This window comes from Hypanus sabinus, chromosome 12, assembly GCF_030144855.1.
Source record: "Hypanus sabinus isolate sHypSab1 chromosome 12, sHypSab1.hap1, whole genome shotgun sequence".
NCBI lineage: Eukaryota > Metazoa > Chordata > Chondrichthyes > Myliobatiformes > Dasyatidae > Hypanus > Hypanus sabinus.
The window spans coordinates 101,722,506-101,745,856 of record NC_082717.1 but is presented as its reverse complement, the minus strand read 5'-3'; the positions used below and the strand labels follow the sequence as shown (position 1 = coordinate 101,745,856).

At 55.3% G+C, this 23,351-nt stretch overlaps 1 long non-coding RNA gene across 1 annotated transcript; it reads left to right on the top strand.

The window, feature by feature from the left end:
• Nucleotides 1-11,960: 11,960 nt before the first annotated feature.
• On the top strand, nt 11,961-20,932 carry LOC132402531 (uncharacterized). Its single transcript, XR_009514942.1, has 3 exons — nt 11,961-12,004; nt 18,604-18,659; nt 20,595-20,932. It is a non-coding gene; the product is annotated as an uncharacterized LOC132402531 (long non-coding RNA).
• The last annotated feature ends 2,419 nt before the right edge of the window (nt 20,933-23,351 follow it).

Here is a 23,351-nt window from a genome sequence, read left to right as displayed (position 1 = left end):
CCTCACCTCAGACAGAAACAAGGTACAAGGTCGGGACGGAAAAGGGCTGCCCCCCGACCTCACCTCGGACACAGACATCGTACAAGGTCAGGGTGGAACAGGGCTGCCCCCCGACCTCACCTCGGACACAGACAACGTACAAAGTCAGGGTGGAACAGGGCTGCCCCCCGACCTCTCCTCGGACACAGACAACGTACAAGGTCAGTGTGGAACAGGGCTGCCCCCCGACCTCACCTCGGACACAGACAACGTACAAGGTCAGGGTGGAACAGGGCTGCCCCCCGACCTCAGCTCGGACACAGACAACGTACAAGGTCAGGGTGGAACAGGGCTGCCCCCCGACCTCACCTCGGACACAGACAACGTACAAGGTCGGGACGGAAAAGGGCTGCCCCCCGACCTCACCTCGGACACAGACAACGTACAAGGTCAGTGTGGAACAGGGCTGCCCCCCGACCTCACCTCGGACAGAAACAACGTACAAGGTCAGGGTGGAACAGGGCCGCCCCCCGACCTCACCTCGGACACAGACAACGTACAGGGTCAGGATGGACCAGGGCTGCCCCCCGACCTCACCTCGGACACAGACAACGTACAAGGTCAGGACGGAACAGGGCTGCCCCCTGACCTCACCTCGGACACAGACAACGTACAAGGTCAGGGGGGAACAGGGCTGCCCCCCGACCTCACCTCGGACACAGACAACGTACAAGGTCAGGGGGGAACAGGGCTGCCCCCTGACCTCACCTCGGACACAGTCAACGTACAAGTTCACGGGGGAACAGGGCTGCCCCCCGACCTCACCTCGGACCCAGACAATGTACGAGGTCAGGGTGGAAAAGGGCTGCCCCCCGACCTCACCTCGGACACAGACAACGTACAAGGTCAGGACGGAACAGGGCTGCCCCCGACCTCACCTCGGACACAGACAACGTACAAGGTCAGGGTGGAACAGGGCTGCCCCCAACCTCACCTCAGACAGAAACAAGGTACAAGGTCGGGACGGAAAAGGGCTGCCCCCCGACCTCACCTCGGACACAGACAACGTACAAGGTCAGGGTGGAACAGGGCTGCCCCCCGACCTCACCTCGGACACAGACAACGTACAAAGTCAGGGTGGAACAGGGCTGCCCCCCGACCTCTCCTCGGACACAGACAACGTACAAGGTCAGTGTGGAACAGGGCTGCCCCCCGACCTCACCTCGGACACAGACAACGTACAAGGTCAGGGTGGAACAGGGCTGCCCCCCGACCTCAGCTCGGACACAGACAACGTACAAGGTCAGGGTGGAACAGGGCTGCCCCCCGACCTCACCTCGGACACAGACAACGTACAAGGTCGGGACGGAAAAGGGCTGCCCCCCGACCTCACCTCGGACACAGACAACGTACAAGGTCAGTGTGGAACAGGGCTGCCCCCCGACCTCACCTCGGAAACAGACAACGTACAAGGTCAGGGTGGAACAGGGCCGCCCCCCGACCTCACCTCGGACACAGACAACGTACAGGGTCAGGATGGACCAGGGCTGCCCCCCGACCTCACCTCGGACACAGACAACGTACAAGGTCAGGACGGAACAGGGCTGCCCCCCGACCTCACCTCGGACACAGACAACGTACAAGGTCGGGACGGAAAAGGGCTGCCCCCCGACCTCACCTCGGACACAGACAACGTACAAGGTCAGTGTGGAACAGGGCTGCCCCCCGACCTCACCTCGGAAACAGACAACGTACAAGGTCAGGGTGGAACAGGGCCGCCCCCCGACCTCACCTCGGACACAGACAACGTACAGGGTCAGGATGGACCAGGGCTGCCCCCCGACCTCACCTCGGACACAGACAACGTACATGGTCAGGGGGGAACAGGGCTGCCCCCCGACCTCACCTCGGACACAGACAACGTACAAGGTCAGGGGGGAACAGGGCTGCCCCCTGACCTCACCTCGGACACAGTCAACGTACAAGTTCAGGGGGGAACAGGGCTGCCCCCCGACCTCACCTCGGACCCAGACAATGTACGAGGTCAGGGTGGAAAAGGGCTGCCCCCCGACCTCACCTCGGACACAGACAACGTACAAGGTCAGGACGGAACAGGGCTGCCCCCGACCTCACCTCGGACACAGACAACGTACAAGGTCAGGGTGGAACAGGGCTGCCCCCCGACCTCACCTCGGACACAGACAACGTACAAGGTCAGGGTGGAACAGGGCTGCCCCCAACCTCACCTCAGACAGAAACAAGGTACAAGGTCGGGACGGAAAAGGGCTGCCCCCCGACCTCACCTCGGACACAGACAACGTACAAGGTCAGGGTGGAACAGGGCTGCCCCCCGACCTCACCTCGGACACAGACAACGTACAAAGTCAGGGTGGAACAGGGCTGCCCCCCGACCTCTCCTCAGACACAGACAACGTACAAGGTCAGTGTGGAACAGGGCTGCCCCCCGACCTCACCTCGGACACAGACAACGTACAAGGTCAGGGTGGAACAGGGCTGCCCCCCGACCTCAGCTCGGACACAGACAACGTACAAGGTCAGGGTGGAACAGGGCTGCCCCCCGACCTCACCTTGGACACAGACAACGTACAAGGTCGGGACGGAAAAGGGCTGCCCCCCGACCTCACCTCGGACACAGACAACGTACAAGGTCAGTGTGGAACAGGGCTGCCCCCCGACCTCACCTCGGAAACAGACAACGTACAAGGTCAGGGTGGAACAGGGCCGCCCCCCGACCTCACCTCGGACACAGACAACGTACAGGGTCAGGATGGACCAGGGCTGCCCCCCGACCTCACCTCGGACACAGACAACGTACAAGGTCAGGGTGGAACAGGGCTGCCCCCCGACCTCACCTCGGACACAGACAACGTACAAGGTCAAGATGGAACAGGGCTGCCCCCCGACCTCACCTCGGACACAGACAACGTACAAGGTCAGGGTGGAACAGGGCTGCCCCCAACCTCACCTCGGACACAGACAACTTACAAGGTCAGGACGGAAAAGGGCTGCCCCCCCGACCTCACCTCGGACACAGACAACGTACAAGGTCAGGGGGGAACAGGGCTGCCCCCCGACCTCACCTCGGACACAGACAACGTACAAGGTCAGGGTGGAACAGGGCTGCCCCGACCTCACCTCGGACACAGACAACGTACAAGGTCAGTGTGGAACAGGGCTGCCCCCCGACCTCACCTCGGAGACAGACAACTTACAAGGTCAGGACTGAACAGGGCTGCCCCCCCCCCCCCCCGACCTCACCTCGGACACAGACAACGTACAAGGTCAGGGTGGAACAGGGCTGCCCCCCGACCTCACCTCTGACACAGACAACGTACTAGGTCAGGGTGGAACAGGGCTGCCCCCCGACCTCACCTCCGACACAGACAACGTACAAGGTCAGGGTGGAACAGGGCTGCCCCCCGACCTCACCTCGGACACAGACAATGTACAAGGTCAGGATGGAACAGGGCTGCCCCCTGACCTCACCTCGGACACAGACAACGTACAAGGTCAGGGTGGAACAGGGCTGCCCCCAACCTCACCTCAGACAGAAACAAGGTACAAGGTCGGGACGGAAAAGGGCTGCCCCCCGACCTCACCTCGGACACAGACATCGTACAAGGTCAGGGTGGAACAGGGCTGCCCCCCGACCTCACCTCGGACACAGACAACGTACAAAGTCAGGGTGGAACAGGGCTGCCCCCCGACCTCTCCTCGGACACAGACAACGTACAAGGTCAGGGCGGAACAGGGCTGCCCCCCGACCTCACCTCGGACACAGACAACGTACTAGGTCAGGGTGGAACAGGGCTGCCCCCCGACCTCACCTCCGACACAGACAACGTACAAGGTCAGGGTGGAACAGGGCTGCCCCCCGACCTCACCTCGGACACAGACAATGTACAAGGTCAGGATGGAACAGGGCTGCCCCCTGACCTCACCTCGGACACAGACAACGTACAAGGTCAGGGTGGAACAGGGCTGCCCCCAACCTCACCTCAGACAGAAACAAGGTACAAGGTCGGGACGGAAAAGGGCTGCCCCCCGACCTCACCTCGGACACAGACATCGTACAAGGTCAGGGTGGAACAGGGCTGCCCCCCGACCTCACCTCGGACACAGACAACGTACAAAGTCAGGGTGGAACAGGGCTGCCCCCCGACCTCTCCTCGGACACAGACAACGTACAAGGTCAGTGTGGAACAGGGCTGCCCCCCGACCTCACCTCGGACACAGACAACGTACAAGGTCAGGGTGGAACAGGGCTGCCCCCCGACCTCAGCTCGGACACAGACAACGTACAAGGTCAGGGTGGAACAGGGCTGCCCCCCGACCTCACCTCGGACACAGACAACGTACAAGGTCGGGACGGAAAAGGGCTGCCCCCCGACCTCACCTCGGACACAGACAACGTACAAGGTCAGTGTGGAACAGGGCTGCCCCCCGACCTCACCTCGGACAGAAACAACGTACAAGGTCAGGGTGGAACAGGGCCGCCCCCCGACCTCACCTCGGACACAGACAACGTACAGGGTCAGGATGGACCAGGGCTGCCCCCCGACCTCACCTCGGACACAGACAACGTACAAGGTCAGGACGGAACAGGGCTGCCCCCTGACCTCACCTCGGACACAGACAACGTACAAGGTCAGGGGGGAACAGGGCTGCCCCCCGACCTCACCTCGGACACAGACAACGTACAAGGTCAGGGGGGAACAGGGCTGCCCCCTGACCTCACCTCGGACACAGTCAACGTACAAGTTCACGGGGGAACAGGGCTGCCCCCCGACCTCACCTCGGACCCAGACAATGTACGAGGTCAGGGTGGAAAAGGGCTGCCCCCCGACCTCACCTCGGACACAGACAACGTACAAGGTCAGGACGGAACAGGGCTGCCCCCGACCTCACCTCGGACACAGACAACGTACAAGGTCAGGGTGGAACAGGGCTGCCCCCAACCTCACCTCAGACAGAAACAAGGTACAAGGTCGGGACGGAAAAGGGCTGCCCCCCGACCTCACCTCGGACACAGACAACGTACAAGGTCAGGGTGGAACAGGGCTGCCCCCCGACCTCACCTCGGACACAGACAACGTACAAAGTCAGGGTGGAACAGGGCTGCCCCCCGACCTCTCCTCGGACACAGACAACGTACAAGGTCAGTGTGGAACAGGGCTGCCCCCCGACCTCACCTCGGACACAGACAACGTACAAGGTCAGGGTGGAACAGGGCTGCCCCCCGACCTCAGCTCGGACACAGACAACGTACAAGGTCAGGGTGGAACAGGGCTGCCCCCCGACCTCACCTCGGACACAGACAACGTACAAGGTCGGGACGGAAAAGGGCTGCCCCCCGACCTCACCTCGGACACAGACAACGTACAAGGTCAGTGTGGAACAGGGCTGCCCCCCGACCTCACCTCGGAAACAGACAACGTACAAGGTCAGGGTGGAACAGGGCCGCCCCCCGACCTCACCTCGGACACAGACAACGTACAGGGTCAGGATGGACCAGGGCTGCCCCCCGACCTCACCTCGGACACAGACAACGTACAAGGTCAGGACGGAACAGGGCTGCCCCCCGACCTCACCTCGGACACAGACAACGTACATGGTCAGGGGGGAACAGGGCTGCCCCCCGACCTCACCTCGGACACAGACAACGTACAAGGTCAGGGGGGAACAGGGCTGCCCCCTGACCTCACCTCGGACACAGTCAACGTACAAGTTCAGGGGGGAACAGGGCTGCCCCCCGACCTCACCTCGGACCCAGACAATGTACGAGGTCAGGGTGGAAAAGGGCTGCCCCCCGACCTCACCTCGGACACAGACAACGTACAAGGTCAGGACGGAACAGGGCTGCCCCCGACCTCACCTCGGACACAGACAACGTACAAGGTCAGGGTGGAACAGGGCTGCCCCCCGACCTCACCTCGGACACAGACAACGTACATGGTCAGGATGGAACAGGGCTGCCCCCCGACTTCACCTCCGACACAGACAACGTACAAGGTCAGGACGGAACGGGGCTGCCCCCCGACCTCACCTCGGACACAGACAACGTACAAGGTCAGGATGGAACAGGGCTGCCCCCCGACTTCACCTCCGACACAGACAACGTACAAGGTCAGGACGGAACAGGGCTGCCCCCCGACCTCACCTCGGACACAGACAACGTACAAGGTCAGGGTGGAACAGGGCTGCCCCCCGACCTCACCTCGGACACAGACAACGTACAAGGTCAGGGTGGAACAGGGCTGCCCACCGACCTCAGCTCTGACACAGACAACGTACAAGGTCAGGGTGGAACAGGGCTGCTCCCCAACCTCACCTCGGACACAGACAACGTACAAGGTCAGGGTGGAACAGGGCTGCCCCCCGACCTCTCCTCGGACGCAGACAACGTACAAGGTCAGGACGGAACAGGGCAGCCCCCCGACCTCACCTCGGACACAGACAACGTACAAGGTCAGGACGGAACAGGGATGCCCCCCGACCTCAGCTCCGACACAGACAACGTACAAGGTCAGTGTGGAACAGGGCTGCCCCCCGACCTCACCTCGGACACAGACAACATACAAGGTCAGGGTGGAACAGGGCTGCCCCCTGACCTCACCTCGGACACAGACAACGTACAAGGTCAGGGTGGAACAGGGCTGCCCCCTGACCTCACCTCGGACACAGACAACGTACAAGGTCAGGGTGGAACAGGGCTGCCCCCCGACCTCACCTCGGACACAGACAACGTACAAGGTCAGGGGGGAACAGGGCTGCGCCCAGACCTCACCTCGGACACAGACAACGTACAAGGTCAGGACGGAACAGGGCAGCCCCCCGACCTCACCTCGGACACAGACAACGTACAAGGTCAGGACGGAACAGGGCTGCCCCCCGACCTCAGCTCCGACACAGACAACGTACAAGGTCAGTGTGGAACAGGGCTGCCCCCCGACCTCACCTCGGACACAGACAACGTACAAGGTCAGGGTGGAACAGGGCTGCCCCCCGACCTCACCTCGGACACAGACAACGTACAAGGTCAGGGTGGAACAGGGCTACCCCCCGACCTCACCTCGGACACAGACAATGTACAAGGTCAGGGTGGAACAGGGCTACCCCCCGACCTCACCTCGGACACAGACAACGTACAGGGTCAGGGTGGAACAGGGCTGCCCCCCGACCTCACCTCGGATACAGACAATGTACAAGGTCAGGGGGGAACAGGGCTGCCCCCCGACCTCACCTCAGACACAGACAACGTACAAGGTCAGGGTGGAACAGGGCTGCCCCCCGACCTCACCTCGGACACAGACAACGTAGAAGGTCAGGAGGGAACAGGGCTGCCCCCCGACCTCACCTCAGACACAGACAACGTAGAAGGTCAGGAGGGAACAGGGCTGCCCCCTGACCTCACCTCAGACACAGACAACGTACAAGGTCAGGGTGGAACAGGGCTGCCCCCCGACCTCACCTCGTACACAGACAATGTAGAAGGTCAGGAGGGAACAGGGCTGCCCCCCGACCTCACCTCAGACACAGACAACGTACAAGGTCAGGACGGAACAGGGCTGCCCCCCGACCTCACCTCGGACACAGAGAACGTACAAGGTCAGTGTGGAACAGGGCTGCCCCCCGACCTCACCTCGGACACAGACAACGTACAAGGTCAGGGGGGAACAGGGCTGCCCCCTGACCTCACCTCGGACACAGTCAACGTACAAGTTCAGGGGGGAACAGGGCTGCCCCCCGACCTCACCTCGGACCCAGACAATGTACGAGGTCAGGGTGGAAAAGGGCTGCCCCCCGACCTCACCTCGGACACAGACAACGTACAAGGTCAGGACGGAACAGGGCTGCCCCCGACCTCACCTCGGACACAGACAACGTACAAGGTCAGGGTGGAACAGGGCTGCCCCCCGACCTCACCTCGGACACAGACAACGTACATGGTCAGGATGGAACAGGGCTGCCCCCCGACTTCACCTCCGACACAGACAACGTACAAGGTCAGGACGGAACGGGGCTGCCCCCCGACCTCACCTCGGACACAGACAACGTACAAGGTCAGGATGGAACAGGGCTGCCCCCCGACTTCACCTCCGACACAGACAACGTACAAGGTCAGGACGGAACAGGGCTGCCCCCCGACCTCACCTCGGACACAGACAACGTACAAGGTCAGGGTGGAACAGGGCTGCCCCCCGACCTCACCTCGGACACAGACAACGTACAAGGTCAGGGTGGAACAGGGCTGCCCACCGACCTCAGCTCTGACACAGACAACGTACAAGGTCAGGGTGGAACAGGGCTGCTCCCCAACCTCACCTCGGACACAGACAACGTACAAGGTCAGGGTGGAACAGGGCTGCCCCCCGACCTCTCCTCGGACGCAGACAACGTACAAGGTCAGGACGGAACAGGGCAGCCCCCCGACCTCACCTCGGACACAGACAACGTACAAGGTCAGGACGGAACAGGGATGCCCCCCGACCTCAGCTCCGACACAGACAACGTACAAGGTCAGTGTGGAACAGGGCTGCCCCCCGACCTCACCTCGGACACAGACAACATACAAGGTCAGGGTGGAACAGGGCTGCCCCCTGACCTCACCTCGGACACAGACAACGTACAAGGTCAGGGTGGAACAGGGCTGCCCCCTGACCTCACCTCGGACACAGACAACGTACAAGGTCAGGGTGGAACAGGGCTGCCCCCCGACCTCACCTCGGACACAGACAACGTACAAGGTCAGGGGGGAACAGGGCTGCGCCCAGACCTCACCTCGGACACAGACAACGTACAAGGTCAGGACGGAACAGGGCAGCCCCCCGACCTCACCTCGGACACAGACAACGTACAAGGTCAGGACGGAACAGGGCTGCCCCCCGACCTCAGCTCCGACACAGACAACGTACAAGGTCAGTGTGGAACAGGGCTGCCCCCCGACCTCACCTCGGACACAGACAACGTACAAGGTCAGGGTGGAACAGGGCTGCCCCCCGACCTCACCTCGGACACAGACAACGTACAAGGTCAGGGTGGAACAGGGCTACCCCCCGACCTCACCTCGGACACAGACAATGTACAAGGTCAGGGTGGAACAGGGCTACCCCCCGACCTCACCTCGGACACAGACAACGTACAGGGTCAGGGTGGAACAGGGCTGCCCCCCGACCTCACTTCGGATACAGACAATGTACAAGGTCAGGGGGGAACAGGGCTGCCCCCCGACCTCACCTCAGACACAGACAACGTACAAGGTCAGGGTGGAACAGGGCTGCCCCCCGACCTCACCTCGGACACAGACAACGTAGAAGGTCAGGAGGGAACAGGGCTGCCCCCCGACCTCACCTCAGACACAGACAACGTAGAAGGTCAGGAGGGAACAGGGCTGCCCCCTGACCTCACCTCAGACACAGACAACGTACAAGGTCAGGGTGGAACAGGGCTGCCCCCCGACCTCACCTCGTACACAGACAATGTAGAAGGTCAGGAGGGAACAGGGCTGCCCCCCGACCTCACCTCAGACACAGACAACGTACAAGGTCAGGACGGAACAGGGCTGCCCCCCGACCTCACCTCGGACACAGAGAACGTACAAGGTCAGTGTGGAACAGGGCTGCCCCCCGACCTCCCCTCAGATATTGCCAGCAATGTTCCACCAGCATGTTAACTTCACGACCAGATGAGGAAGTATATTTGGCTTGGTTTATACCGATGTTTATGAAGCATAGAAGGCTGCCCCACCCTCGTCCCGGATATTCAGACCACGTATCCATTTTGCTTACTGACTACTGGTTAAACGATTCAAAGCGGTTCAGAGGACCTGCCCGGAAGGAGCAACCTCAGTGTGGTAGGACTTTCGAAAGCACGGACTGGGGCATATTCAGAGAGGTGGCTGCCTACGAACATCACTGGAGATTGATGAATATGAGGGGTCGGTGACTGGCTACCTAGGGAAGTGCACTGAGGTTGTTACTGTGATTAAACACTACATCGTCAGGGGAAACCAGGGACCGTGGGTGACTGCAGGAGTCTGCACCAGGCTTATGGGTTGGGACGTTGGGGTCAGGGGACAGGACAACTCTAAGGTCAGCAAGGCCAAGCTCTCAGGTGCCATCGGGAAGGCAAAGTGAGAGTACTCAGTGACCGCTCTGTGACACACAGCGCACACTCCGCAACAGACTACTGTCCACCCTGTGCATTAGCGACAGTTTCCGCTAGGCTGCTCGAATTGATGTGACATCAAGGGAAGCACCCTGACAGGCTGCAGCTGAGGTGAGGAGGGCTATAGTCAGGGGAAACGTGAGGGATTACGGAGCACAGCTAACCGAGGTCTTAATGGACATCTTTAACATTGCTTTGCAACAGCTCACTGTCCCTACGGGCGGCCATCATCATTCCAGTGCCCAGGAGAGCAACGGTAACCGGCCTAAACGGTTACCGCCCGGTGCTGGTAATCGATCATATAACTGCTGCTCAAACCAATCCGCTGATGGTGCCACTCCGTCCTGTCCCACCTAGAAAACGATGCCTCATACTGATCAGCGACTTCAATTCGGTGTTTAAAACGATCATCCCTCAGGAGCTGGTGGCTAAACCGTCCTCGTTGGGATTCAACGCCCCTCTCTGTAACTGGATCTTGGACTTCCAGAGGGCAGAGCCTCAGACAGTCAGAGTTGGCAGCAGCCTCTCACTCTCCGTCACGTTGAGCACGGGTGCCCCGTGGTGTCGAGTGCCCAGCTCGCCGCTGACTCACGGCTGCACTGCCAGATCCAACCCAAACTGTACCATCGAGCGACAGCGATGAGCTGGCCTACACAGAGGCTTGTCAAGGAAGGCCCGGCTCAGACTTTCTCCGTTGCACATCAACTGCGGAGAGAGTGAAGAGCAGAAAGCTGCTGCCTAACCTGGAGCACAGCACCAGTCGGGAGGGCACGGCAGCGTCTACACTTCCTCGGGAGACTGAGGTGTAAAAGCCTTCTCCAGTCCTGTCCGGCTGCATTATCATGCAAGGCCCTACGGAGGATATTAAAAACTGCTGAGAGGATCACCACCTCCCCGTTCCCTGGAGCATTACCAACTCCCGCAATCCCTCTGACCCACTACCATCAGGAAGGAGGTACAGGAGCCTCAGGACTCACACCACCAGGTTCAGGAACAGTTATTACCCCTCAACCATCAGGAAGGAGGTACAGGAGCCTCAGGACTCACACCACCAGGTTCAGGAACAGTTATTACCCCTCAACCATCAGGAAGGAGGTACAGGAGCATCGGGACGAAGGCTGCCAGACTGGGTCGCAGCTTCTGAATGCCCTGCCATCACCGAGGTCCCGTCACTTGAATCTCTACCCGCGCTACAAGCACTTTGAATTATATTTGATTGCAGTGATATATTTGTTCTGCGTGATGGATGTTTTGTGGGTGCACTGTGGTCCGGAGGAGCGGTTGTGGGTTGGTTGCATGTGTGCACAGTCACATGACAACAGAGCTGAACCTGAAGCTGAAGTTCAGATGCTGAAGCTGTGAAACCGAAGAACTACTTGGCACACTTACAGTGTGTGATTGTGGGCACAATCGATGGGCTAAATCAATTTCTTTAGAACAAGGTGAAGGTGCAAATTCTAAGATGGAGCAATTTTTAGCTTTAGCTGGAACATTTGAAGCCAGGTCTGGACACTTGACACATTAAGTCATTTTAAAGGGAGGGCTTGGGTCAAAAAGAAGTTGACACTTCCTCTTTTTTAGTGGTTTTACTGACATCTTATGCATGGCAAACATACGTATGCAACAGACTTGCCAGTCACTCAGTTTACAACCTTGTGGCCCAGCTGGAGCAGATTTTCAGCACTGCCTGCAAATGAAAATGATCACGAACTGGCAATAAAGCGGAAATCCCGACTCAGCAGGTCACGCTCCATGTGTGGGCAGAACGGAACAAACGTGTTTGCGGGAATGTGTTTTTACGTTGCTGTAATGTGGACAGAGTTACTGGAGAGACACGGTTGGTAGATATAGTCTTTTATTTGGGACACACACACACACACAGGCTGGCAGCATTTGGAGTCACTCGAGAGAGAGGCACCCCGATCCAACATTGCAGCACATTTTTATATGTTAAAAAACAAAGGCGGCAGGATAATTTCTACAGTTATGATGCCCTCATAATGCTTCCTTAGATTTACCTGTAGTTTTCAAATTCACTGGCCCTCCCCAACATGCCCAAAATGAGTGTTAATTACTGTAGCCTCTGAGTCGCATTCATGGAATTTACTGTTCCGAGCTGCATTTTCAATTCAATCCACGATCCATATCCAGGTTTGAAAGGCTGGTTGCTGTGGAGACTGGAAATTAATATTTGCTATCTACCCTAACTCCAGAACACATCCTAACAACGTCACACAGAAAGGGGGAAGAGTTGCAGAGAACAAGGATGGTTTATGAGAGGGGTAAATCAGTGGCCCAGATGGCAATGACACTGGTTCACAGCTGACATGTCCACAAAAGATCCATCGAGCAGGAAAGGAGGACAGGCAGCAAAGCATGATGAATGAGCTGTGAGTCAGAAAAGAAAGCAGCTGCCGCAGATAGAAAGTGAACAAGAAGGCCTCATCGCCCTCGGCTGCTGATGGAGTTCTAGTGAAGGTGAAGATCAACCACTTTAATGATGAATATGCAGCCTCAGCATCTACCGAGTTGCCTGGTCCTCATCTGGAACGAGAGACAGAGACGGAAAGAACCAGACAGACAGAGAGAGACAGAAACAGAGACAGAGAGATAGAGAGAGTCAGACAGACAGAGAGATGGAGAGAGAGAGACAGACAGAAACAGACAGAGAGAGAGAGAGGGAGAGAGACAGACAGACACAGAAACAGACAGACAGAGAGATGGAGAGAGAGAGACAGACACAGAAACAGAGACAGAGAGAGATGGAGAGAGACAGACAGACACAGAAACAGACAGACAGAGAGATGGAGAGAGAGAGACAGACAGAAACAGACAGAGAGATAGATAGAGAGAGACAGACAGACACAGAAACAGACAGACAGAGAGATGGAGAGAGAGAGACAGACACAGAAACAGACAGACAGAGAGATGGAGAGAGAGAGAGACAGACACAGAAACAGACAGACAGAGAGATGGAGAGAGAGAGACAGACACAGAAACAGAGACAGAGAGATAGATAGAGAGAGACAGACAGAAACAGACAGAGAGAGATGGAGAGAGACAGACAGACACAGAAACAGAAACAGAGACAGAGACAGAGAGAGAGAGAGAGAGAGAGGCAAACAGACAGAAATAGAGAGAAGACAGAGAGAGGTAGAGAGAGAGAGAGAGAGTCAGACAGACAGACAGCCTACAGAGAGAAAAAAATTGTGAGAGTGACAGTGAGAGTGCAAATGAGATGGGGGGGGGGAGAGAGAAAAGAGAGAGAGAGAGAGAGAGAGAGAGAGAGAGAGAGAGAGAGAGAGAGAGAGAGAGAGAGAGAGAGAGAGAGAGAGAGAGAGAGAATCAGACAGACAAAGACAGACAACCTGCAGAGAAAAAAACAGAGAGTGAGAGAGTGACAGTGAGAGTGCAAGTGAGGGAGAGAGAAAGGGGGAGAGAAGGAAAGAGAGAGAGGGAGGGAGAGAGAGAGAGAGAGAACCACTGGGAGGCTGCTGAAACTAAAATTACAACAGTGGTGGGTATATAAGAATGAGACAATTGGAATGGATGAATCAGCATGCTGAATTAAGACCTTGTTGATTTTGGAGGACCGATCTGGAAGCAATTTATTTTTCACTGTGTACTCCAGATGTGCTTGCCACACAGTCTTTGCCCTTTGTAACTCGGCAGAGAGTCAGCCACCCTCTGTTGCCCTCACTGGCTCATCAGTGACAAGTTCCTTCCTCTCGACCCACTCCAACACAACCATTTGCTTTTGCTGGTGTGAGTGGGGGAGGGGGTTTGGGGCTTTTGCTGGTGTGAGTGGGGGAGGGGGTTTGATGGTTTTGCTGGTGTGAGTGGGGGAGGGGGATTGATGGTTTTGCTGGTGTGAGTGGGGGAGGGGGTTTGATGGTTTTGCTGGTGTGAATGGGGGAGGGGGTTTTGATGGTTTTGCTGGTGTGAGTGGGGGAAGGGGGTTTGATGCTTTTGCTGGTGTGAGTGTGGAGGGGGATTTGATGGTTTTGCTGGTGTGAGAGGGGGTGTTGGTTGGTGTGAGTGGGGAGAGGGTTTGATGCTTTTGCTGGTGTGAGTGGGAGTGGGTTTGATGGTTTTGCTGGTGTGAGTGGGGGAGGGGGTTTGATGGTTTGCTGGTGTGAGTGGGGGAAGGGGGTTTGATGCTTTTGCTGGTGTGAGTGTGGAGGGGGATTTGATGGTTTTGCTGGTGTGAGAGGGGGTGTTGGTTGATGGTGTGAGTGGGGAGGGGGTTTGATGCTTTTGCTGGTGTGAGTGGGAGTGGGTTTGATGGTTTTGCTGGTGTGAGTGGGGGAGGGGTTTGGGGCTTTGCTGGTGTGAGTGGGGGAGGGGGTTTGGTGCTTTGCTGGTGTGAGTGGGGGAGGGGGTTTGATGGTTTTGCTGGTGTGAGTGGGGGAGGGGGTTTGATGGTTTTGCTGGTGTGAGTGGGGGAGGGGGTTTGATGGTTTTGCTGGTGTGAGTGGGGGAGGGGGTTTGATGGTTTTGCTGGTGTGAGTGGGGGAGGGGGATTGATGGTTTGCTGGTGTGAGTGGGGGAAGGGGGTTTGATGCTTTTGCTGGTGTGAGTGTGGAGGGGGTTTGATGTTTTTGCTGGTGTGAGTGGGAGTGGGTTTGATGGTTTTGCTGGTGTGAGTGTGGAGGGGGATTTGATGGTTTTGCTGGTGTGAGTGGGGGAGGGGTTTGGGGCTTTTGCTGGTGTGAGTGGGGGAGGGGGTTTGGTGCTTTGCTGGTGTGAGTGGGGGAGGGGGTTTGATGGTTTTGCTGGTGTGAGTGGGGGAGGGGTTTGGGGCTTTTGCTGGTGTGAGTGGGGGAGGGGGTTTGGTGCTTTGCTGGTGTGAGTGGGGGAGGGGGTTTGATGGTTTTGCTGGTGTGAGTGGGGGAGGGGGTTTGGTGCTTTGCTGGTGTGAGTGGGGGAGGGGGTTTGATGGTTTTGCTGGTGTGAGTGGGGGAGGTGGTTTGGGGGTTTTGCTGGTGTGAGTGGGGGAGGGGGTTTGGTGCTTTGCTGGTGTGAGTGGGGGAGGGGGTTTGATGGTTTTGCTGGTGTGAGTGGGGGAGGGGGTTTGATGCTTTTGCTGGTGTGAGTGTGGAGGGGGATTTGATGGTTTTGCTGGTGTGAGAGGGGGTGTTGGTTGATGGTGTGAGTGGGGAGGTGGTTTGATGCTTTTGCTGGTGTGAGTGGGAGTGGGTTTGATGGTTTTGCTGGTGTGTGGGGGAGGGGGTTTGATGCTTTTGCTGGTGAGTGGGGGAGGGGGTTTGATGCTTTTGCTGGTGTGAGTGGGGGAGGGGGTTTGATGCTTTTGCTGGTGTGAGTGGGAGTGGGTTTGATGGTTTTGCTGGTGTGTGGGGGAGGGGGTTTGATGCTTTTGCTGGTGAGTGGGGGAGGGGGTTTGATGCTTTTGCTGGTGTGAGTGGGGGAGGGGGTTTTGATGGTTTTGCTGGTGTGAGTGGGGGAGGGGTTTGGGGCTTTTGCTGGTGTGAGTGTGGAGGGGTTTTGATGGTTTTGTTGGTGTGAGTGGGGGAGGGGGTTTTTATGGTCTTGCTGGTATGAGTGGGGGAGGGGGTTTTGATGATTTTGCTGGTGTGAGTGGGGGAGGGGGTTTGATGGTTTTGCTGGTGTGTGTGGGGAGGGGTTTGGGGCTTTTGCTGGTGTGAGTGGGGGAGGGGGTTTTGATGGTTTTGCTGGTGTGAGTAGGGGAGGGGGTTTGATGGTTTTGCTGGTGTGAATGGGGGAGGGGGTTTTGATGGTTTTGCTGGTGTGAGTAGGGGAGGGGGTTTGATGGTTTTGCTGGTGTGAATGGGGGAGGGGGTTTTGATGGTTTTGCTGGTGTGTGTGGGGGAGGGGGTTTGATGGTTTTGCTGGTGTGAGTGGGGGAGGGGGTTTGATGGTTTTGCTGGTGTGAGTGGGAGAGGGGGTTTGATGGTTTTGCTGGTGTGAGTGGGGGAGGGGGTTTGATGGTTTTGCTGGTGTGAGTGGGGGAGGGGGTTTGATGGTTTTGCTGGTGTGAGTGGGGGAGGGGTTTTGATGGTTTTACTGGTGTGTGTGGGGGAGGGGTTTTGATGGTTTTACTGGTGTGTGTGGAGGAGGGGTTTGATGGTTTTACTGGTGTGTGTGGGGGAGGGGTTTGATGGTTTTGCTGGTGTGTGTGGGGGAGGGGTTTTGGTTTTACTGGTGTGTGTGGGGGAGGGGTTTTGATGGTTTTACTGATGTGTGTGGGGGAGGGGTTTGATGGTTTTACTGGTGTGTGTGGGGGAGGGTTTTTTATGGTTTTGCTGGTGTGTGTGGGGGAGGGGGTTTGATGGTTTTGCTGGTGTGAGTGGGGGAGGGGGTTTGATGGTTTTGCTGGTGTGAGTGGGAGAGGGGGTTTGATGGTTTTGCTGGTGTGAGTGGGGGAGGGGGTTTGATGGTTTTGCTGGTGTGAGTGGGGGAGGGGGTTTGATGGTTTTGCTGGTGTGAGTGGGGGAGGGGTTTTGATGGTTTTACTGGTGTGTGTGGGGGAGGGGTTTGATGGTTTTACTGGTGTGTGTGGAGGAGGGGTTTGATGGTTTTACTGGTGTGTGTGGGGGAGGGGTTTGATGGTTTTGCTGGTGTGTGTGGGGGAGGGGTTTTGGTTTTACTGGTGTGTGTGGGGGAGGGGTTTTGATGGTTTTACTGATGTGTGTGGGGGAGGGGTTTGATGGTTTTACTGGTGTGTGTGGGGGAGGGGTTTTTATGGTTTTGCTGGTGTGTGTGGGGGAGGGGTTTTGATGGTTTTACTGGTGTGTGTGGGGGAGGGGTTTTGATGGTTTTACTGGTGTGTGGGGGAGGGGTTTGATGGTTTTGCTGGTGTGAGTGGGGGAGGGGGTTTTGATGGTTTAGCTGGTGTGAGTGGGGGAGGGGGTTTGATGCTTTTGCTGGTGTGAGTGGGGGAGGGGGTTTGATGCTTTTATTAGTGTGTGGAGGAGGGGTTTTTGATGGTTTTGCTGGTGTGAGTGGGGGAGGGGGTTTGATGGTTTTGCTGGTGTGAGTGGGGGAGGGGGTTTGATGCTTTTGCTGGTGTGAGTGGGGGAAGGGGTTTGATGGTTTTGCTAGTGTGAGTGGGGTTGGGGGTTTGTTGCTTTTATTGGTGTGTGGAGGAGGGGGTTTGATGGTTTCGCTGGTGTGAGTGGGGGAGGGGGTTTGTTGCTTTTATTGGTGTGTGGAGGAGGGGGTTTGATGGTTTTGCTGGTGTGAATGGGGGAGGGGTTTTGATGATTTTGCTGGTGTGAGTGGGGGAGGGGGTTTGATGGTTTTGCTGGTGTGAGTGGGGGAGGGGGTTTGATGGTTTTGCTGGTGTGTGTGGGGGAGGGGGTTTGATGGTTTTGCTGGTGTGAGTGGGGGAGGGGGTTTGATGGTTTTGCTGGTGTGAGTGGGGGAGGGGGTTTGATGGTTTTGCTGGTGTGAGTGGGGGAGGGGGTTTGATGGTTTTGCTGGTGTGAGTGGGGGAGGGGGTTTGATGCTTTTGCTGGTGTGAGTGGGGGAGGGGGTTTGATGGTTTTGCTGGTGTGAGTGGGGGAGGGGGTTTGATGGTTTAGCTGGTGTGAGTGGGGGAGGGGGTTTGTTGCTTTTGCTGGTGTGAGTGTCGGAGAGAGTTTTTATGGTCTTGCATGTGTGAGTGGGGGAGGGGGTTTTTATGGTCTTGCATGTGTGAGTGGGGGAGGGGGCATTGTTGGTTTTGCTGTTGTGAGTGGCGGAGGGGGTTTGATGATTTTACTGGTGTGAATGGGGGATTTGGTTGATGGTTTTGCTGTTGTGAGTGGCGGAGGGGGTTTGATGATTTTACTGGTGTGAGTGGGGGAGGGGGTTTGTTGCTTTTGCTGGTGTGAGTGGCGGAAAGGGGTTTGATGGTTTTGCTGATGTGTGTGGGGGAGGGGGTTTGATGGTTTTGCTGGTGAGTGGGGGAGGGGGTTTGTTGCTTTTGTTGGTGTGAGTGGGGGAGGGGGTTTGATGGTTTTGCTGGTGTGAGTGGGGGAGGGGGTTTGTTGCTTTTGTTGGTGTGAGTGGGGGAGGGGGTTTGTTGCTTTTATTGGTGTGTGGAGGAGGGGGTTTGATGGTTTTGCTGGTGTGAATGGGGGAGGGGTTTTGATGATTTTGCTGGTGTGAGTGGGGGAGGGGGTTTGATGGTTTTGCTGGTGTGAGTGGGGGAGGGGGTTTGTTGCTTTTGTTGGTGTGAGTGGCGGAAAGGGGTTTGATGGTTTTGCTGGTGTGAGTGGGGGAGAGGGTTTTTATGGTCTTGCATTTGTGAGTGGGGGAGGGGGCATTGTTGGTTTTGCTGTTGTGAGTGGCGGAGGGGGTATCTCCTGTTGTTCAGATGTTTGTGAAGAATATGAATTTCAGATTGTAGTTTGTATTCATTCTATGATAATTTAGGAACGTAAATCTGAAATCTATACCATTTGCATACAGTCAGTGACATCTGCTGCCCAGCTGAGAGTGGAGGGGAAGGTAACCTACCCGAAGAGGTGAGTTGGAGTCTAAGGAGGCTGCTGGATTGAGGAGGGAGTACGATGACAGGCAGTTTGTGTTAGGCAGGGAAGAGGGATGTAATTGGGAGATACTGGCTGGTGAATGAGGGAAATGGGGGCAGAGCGAGAGAGACAGAAGAGAGAGAGGGTAGGGAGCGAGCAAAAGGGCGGTCGATACATGAACGGCTGATGAGAGAAGATGAAGGTAAACGTGCAGGTCGGAGGCAGATGGTGGAGGGGCAGAAACATGAATATCTTGTCTGATCTTGCTAGATACCACAGGGAGCAGCTGCTGATTGGGAAGAGGATGGACTGTTCCCCAGTTTAGTTCTGAAATCAATGGAGCCTGCATGAAATGGAGATGTGTATCGGGTGGGACGTGGGGGAAAGTAAAACGGAGAATTGGAGTGACAGGCAGCTGGTATCTCAGGATTACAGACTGGAGATATTCTGCAAAACACTTAGGGTAACCAAATGCAGATGGGGTCACCACTTTGTAAACGGACTCCATCTTCTAATTGATGAGGGTGTCCGCAGACACATGCACTTTCCACATCACTGTGCTCCTCCGACGTCTGCACAGATATGGCATGTCATCTAAAACCTCTTCAGTAAAATCTGATGTCAGAGCAACCCTGAGATTCCTTTCCCCTCAGGCATACTCAGCAAATCTATAGAACAGTCTCTCTATACAGAATCAATGAAAGAGCAAGAACATAGATGACAACAAATAGCAATAAAAAACAAGAACATGAAATAACAAGATAAAGAGTCCTTAACGTGAGATCACTGGTTGTGGGAACATATCAATAGATGGGTGTAGTTATCCTCTTTTGTTTACAAACCTGATGGCTGAGGGGTAGTAACTGTTTTTTGAACTTGGTTGTGCAAGTCCTGAGGCTCCTGTACCTTCTACCTGATGGCAGCAGTGAGAAGAGAGCATGGCCTGGGTGGTGGGGACCTCTGATGATGGATGCTGCTTTCCTGTGACAGCATTTCATGTAGATGTGCACAATGGTTGGGAGGGTTTTACCCATGATCTACTGGGCTGAATCTGCTACCTTTTGTAGGATTTTCCACTCAAGGGCATTGGTGTCCCCGTACCAGGCCGTAACGCAGCCAGTCAGCGCACTTTCCACCACACATCTATAGAAGTTTGACAAGGTTTTTGATGACATGTCGAATCTCCACAGACTCCTGAAGAACTAGAGATGCTGTTGTGCTTCCTTTGCTATTACATTTATACGAAGGGTCCAGGACAGATCCTCTCAGATAGAGACACCCAGGAATTTAAAGTTGCTAACCCTCTCCACCTCTGATCCTCTGGTGATTACTGGCTCATGGACCTCTGGTTTCCCTCTTCTGAAGTCTACAATCAGTTCCTTGATCATGCTGACATTGAGTGAGAAGTTGTTATTTTGACACCACTGGGCCAAGTTTTCAATCTCCCTCCTGTATGCTGATCCATCACCACCTTTGATATAGATGCACAGCAGAGAGTATCTTATCTGGCTGCATCACAGCCTGGCATGGAAACACCAGTGCCCAATAATGGAAAAGTCTTTTAAAATTAGTGGATACAGCCCGGTCCACCACGGGAAAGGCCTTCCTCACTACTGTGCACAGCTACAGAGAGCACTGACACCAGAACCACCCCACACCCCCCACCATCCAGGTCATGCTCTCGTTCGCTGCTGTAGTCGGGAAGGAGATACAGGAATCTTAGGTCCCACACCACCAGGTTCAGGAACAGTTGCTCCCCTATAACCATCAGATTCTTGATCACTCTCCTCAACTCTGAACTGATCCCACAACTTATAGACTCACTTTCAAGGACTCTACAACTCATGTTCTCAGCAATCTCTCTATCTATCTATTTATTTATTTACACAGATTACACATTGTTTTACACATTGCTACACTTGTGTGCAGATTTTCACTGACCCTGTCGTGTTTCTTTGTTGTACTGTGAATGCCTGCAAGAAAATGAATCTCAGGGCAGTAGAGAGCGACATATACCTACTTCGCTAAGAAACTTACTTTGATCTCTGAATTTTGAATCTGTTTGTCGCCTGTGGGAAACATTTGCAGACAGGATTTTGGAAGTCATGTGGAACGCCTCCTTCTCAAACAAGGCTGAATGTTCACTAACAATCTGTACAAAGACTCAACAAGGACAAAGTTAATGTGCTACCCAGTATATGTGAATTTCTATCTCGTTGTAGCTATTTTTAGAAACAAACAACAAAGCGTTCATGAAGGACAATCAATTGTTTGTGCAGCACAGGAACAGGACTTCTAACCCACAAATTAAGGTAATGATACCTAATCCCGTCCTTCTGCAGATGGTCCATATTCCAACTATCTCCGTGAATTTGCTTGTCCAAGGAGGCCTGCTCTGACTTTCGCTCTGGCACTGGAAGAACAATCCAAGCACCCATCGCTCTCTGTGTAAAGAAAAACATTTTCTGTCAGATAGACATTTTTACCCCGGGAATAAATACCAGCTCTCTATTCAATGCCTTTCATAATCTTATAAACGTCTATTAGGTTTCAGCTCAGCCTCCCTTGCTGCAGACAAAGCAACCCCAGTTTGTGCAAGGTCTTGTTATGCCCACTTATCTTGGCAGCTTCCTGGTGAAACCGTTCTCTACCCTTATCCAAAGCCTCTGCTGCCTTCCTATAATGGGGTGACAGATGAAGGGGTGATAGAATGCCTAACCAGAGCTTTATACATAACGTACATAATGTACCTAGGTGACGGGGTGGAGATACGTCTCTACCAAAGGAGGTGTAAGGCATCCTTTCCCTCCACTGGCCTGCAGGTCACCCTTGGGAAAGGAGTAGCACCTGCTAAGCACCCCCCCCCCACAGATCAGGGTCACGTGAAGCCACGGGAGCCGGTGGTGGACGGTCGTACGAGCAGCCGGTGCAGATCGCAAGTCCTGATGATGCGACCGCTGACACCAGGCGGACAATCTCTGAACAGTATCGATAACGGCTGGGGTCACCGACACTGTCCGGAAGGTGTCAATGGCAAATCTCCTCTGTAGGAAATTTACCAAGAGCAATCATGGCTTTGGAAAGACCACGATCGCCCACGTGGTAGATAATGTACCGACTCATGAACTCAGTGCAATAAAGGAAGTGACATGCCTTCGTTCCCACACTTCTAACGTGTACAGCCAGCTCCAGGGAGGGTTCGGATCTTGTGGCGCCTCCGTACATGATCACTATTAGGGGTCCTGCACTTGCCCTTTCCGTTGGATCTCCCAAAGTGAAACACTCCATTCTCTGCTCATATCTGCAACTGATCTGCATCCTACTGAAATCATTGGCACTAGTCTACACCAGCCACAACACAGCCAATCTGTTCATCAACATTTTCATCTGCATGTATTGCAAACAGCAGAGGTCCAGTATGGATCTCCGCAGAACATCACTAAAAACCGACCTCCAGCTGGAATAAGCCCCTTCAACCACCATCCTCTGTCATCTACGGCCAGGCCAGTTCCGAATCCAAACGGCCAATTCACCGTGGATCCCATGCATCTTAATCTTCTGGATGAGCCTCCCATTGAGGGACCTTGTCAAACATCTTACTAAAATCCATGTTGACAACATCCACAGCTCCACCTTCATCGGTCACCCTCATCACCTCATCAAAAAACTCAATCAACTTAGTCAGACACCACTGCCCCCACACAAAGCCATGCTGGCTCTCCCTGATAAGGCCATGGTTTCTCAAATGCTTGTAAATCATACCCCTAAGAATTCTCTGCAGAAGCTTCCCTACCTCTGACCTGAGACTCCACCAGTCTATAGATTGCAGAATTATCTCTGGTTCCCATCTTGAATAATGGAACCACATTAGCTACCTTGCCTATGGCTAGATATGACACAAACATCAAACACGAGGAAATCTGCAGATGCTGGAAATTCAAACAACAACACACACAAAATGCTGGTGGAACGCAGCAGGCCAGGCAGCATCTACAGGGAGAAGCGCTGTCGACGTTTCAGGCTGAGACCCTTCGTCAGGACTAACCGAAAGGAAAGATTGTAAGAGATTTGAAAGTAGTGGGGGGAGGGGGAAATGCGAAATGATAGGAGAAGACCAGAGGGGGTGGGGTGAAGCTAAGAGCTGGAAAGGTGATTGGCGAAAGTGATACAGAGCTGAAGAAGGGAAAGGATCATGGGACGGGAGGCCTCGGGAGAAAGAAATGAGGGGGGAAGTACCAGAGGGAGATGGAGAACAGGCAAACAACTAAATATTGTTAGGAATGGGGTAAGAAGGGGAGGAGGGGCATTAACGGAAGTTAGAGAAGTCAATGTTCATGCCATCAGGTTGGAGGCTACCCAGCCGGTATATAAGGTGTTGTTCCTCCAACCTGAGTGTGGCTTCATCTTGACAGTAGAGGAGGCCATGGATAGAGATATCAGAATGGGAATGGAACATGGAATTAAGATGTGTGGCCACTGGGAGATCCTGCTTTTACTGGTGGACCAAGCGTAGGTATTCAGCGAAACGGTCTCCCAGTCTGCGTCGGGTCTCACCAATATATAAAAGGCCACACCGGGAGCACCGGACGCAGTATACCACACCAGCCGACTCCCAGGTGAAGTGTTGCCTCAGCTTGAAGGACTGTCTGGGGCTCTGAATGGTGGTGAGGGAGGAAGTGTAAGGGC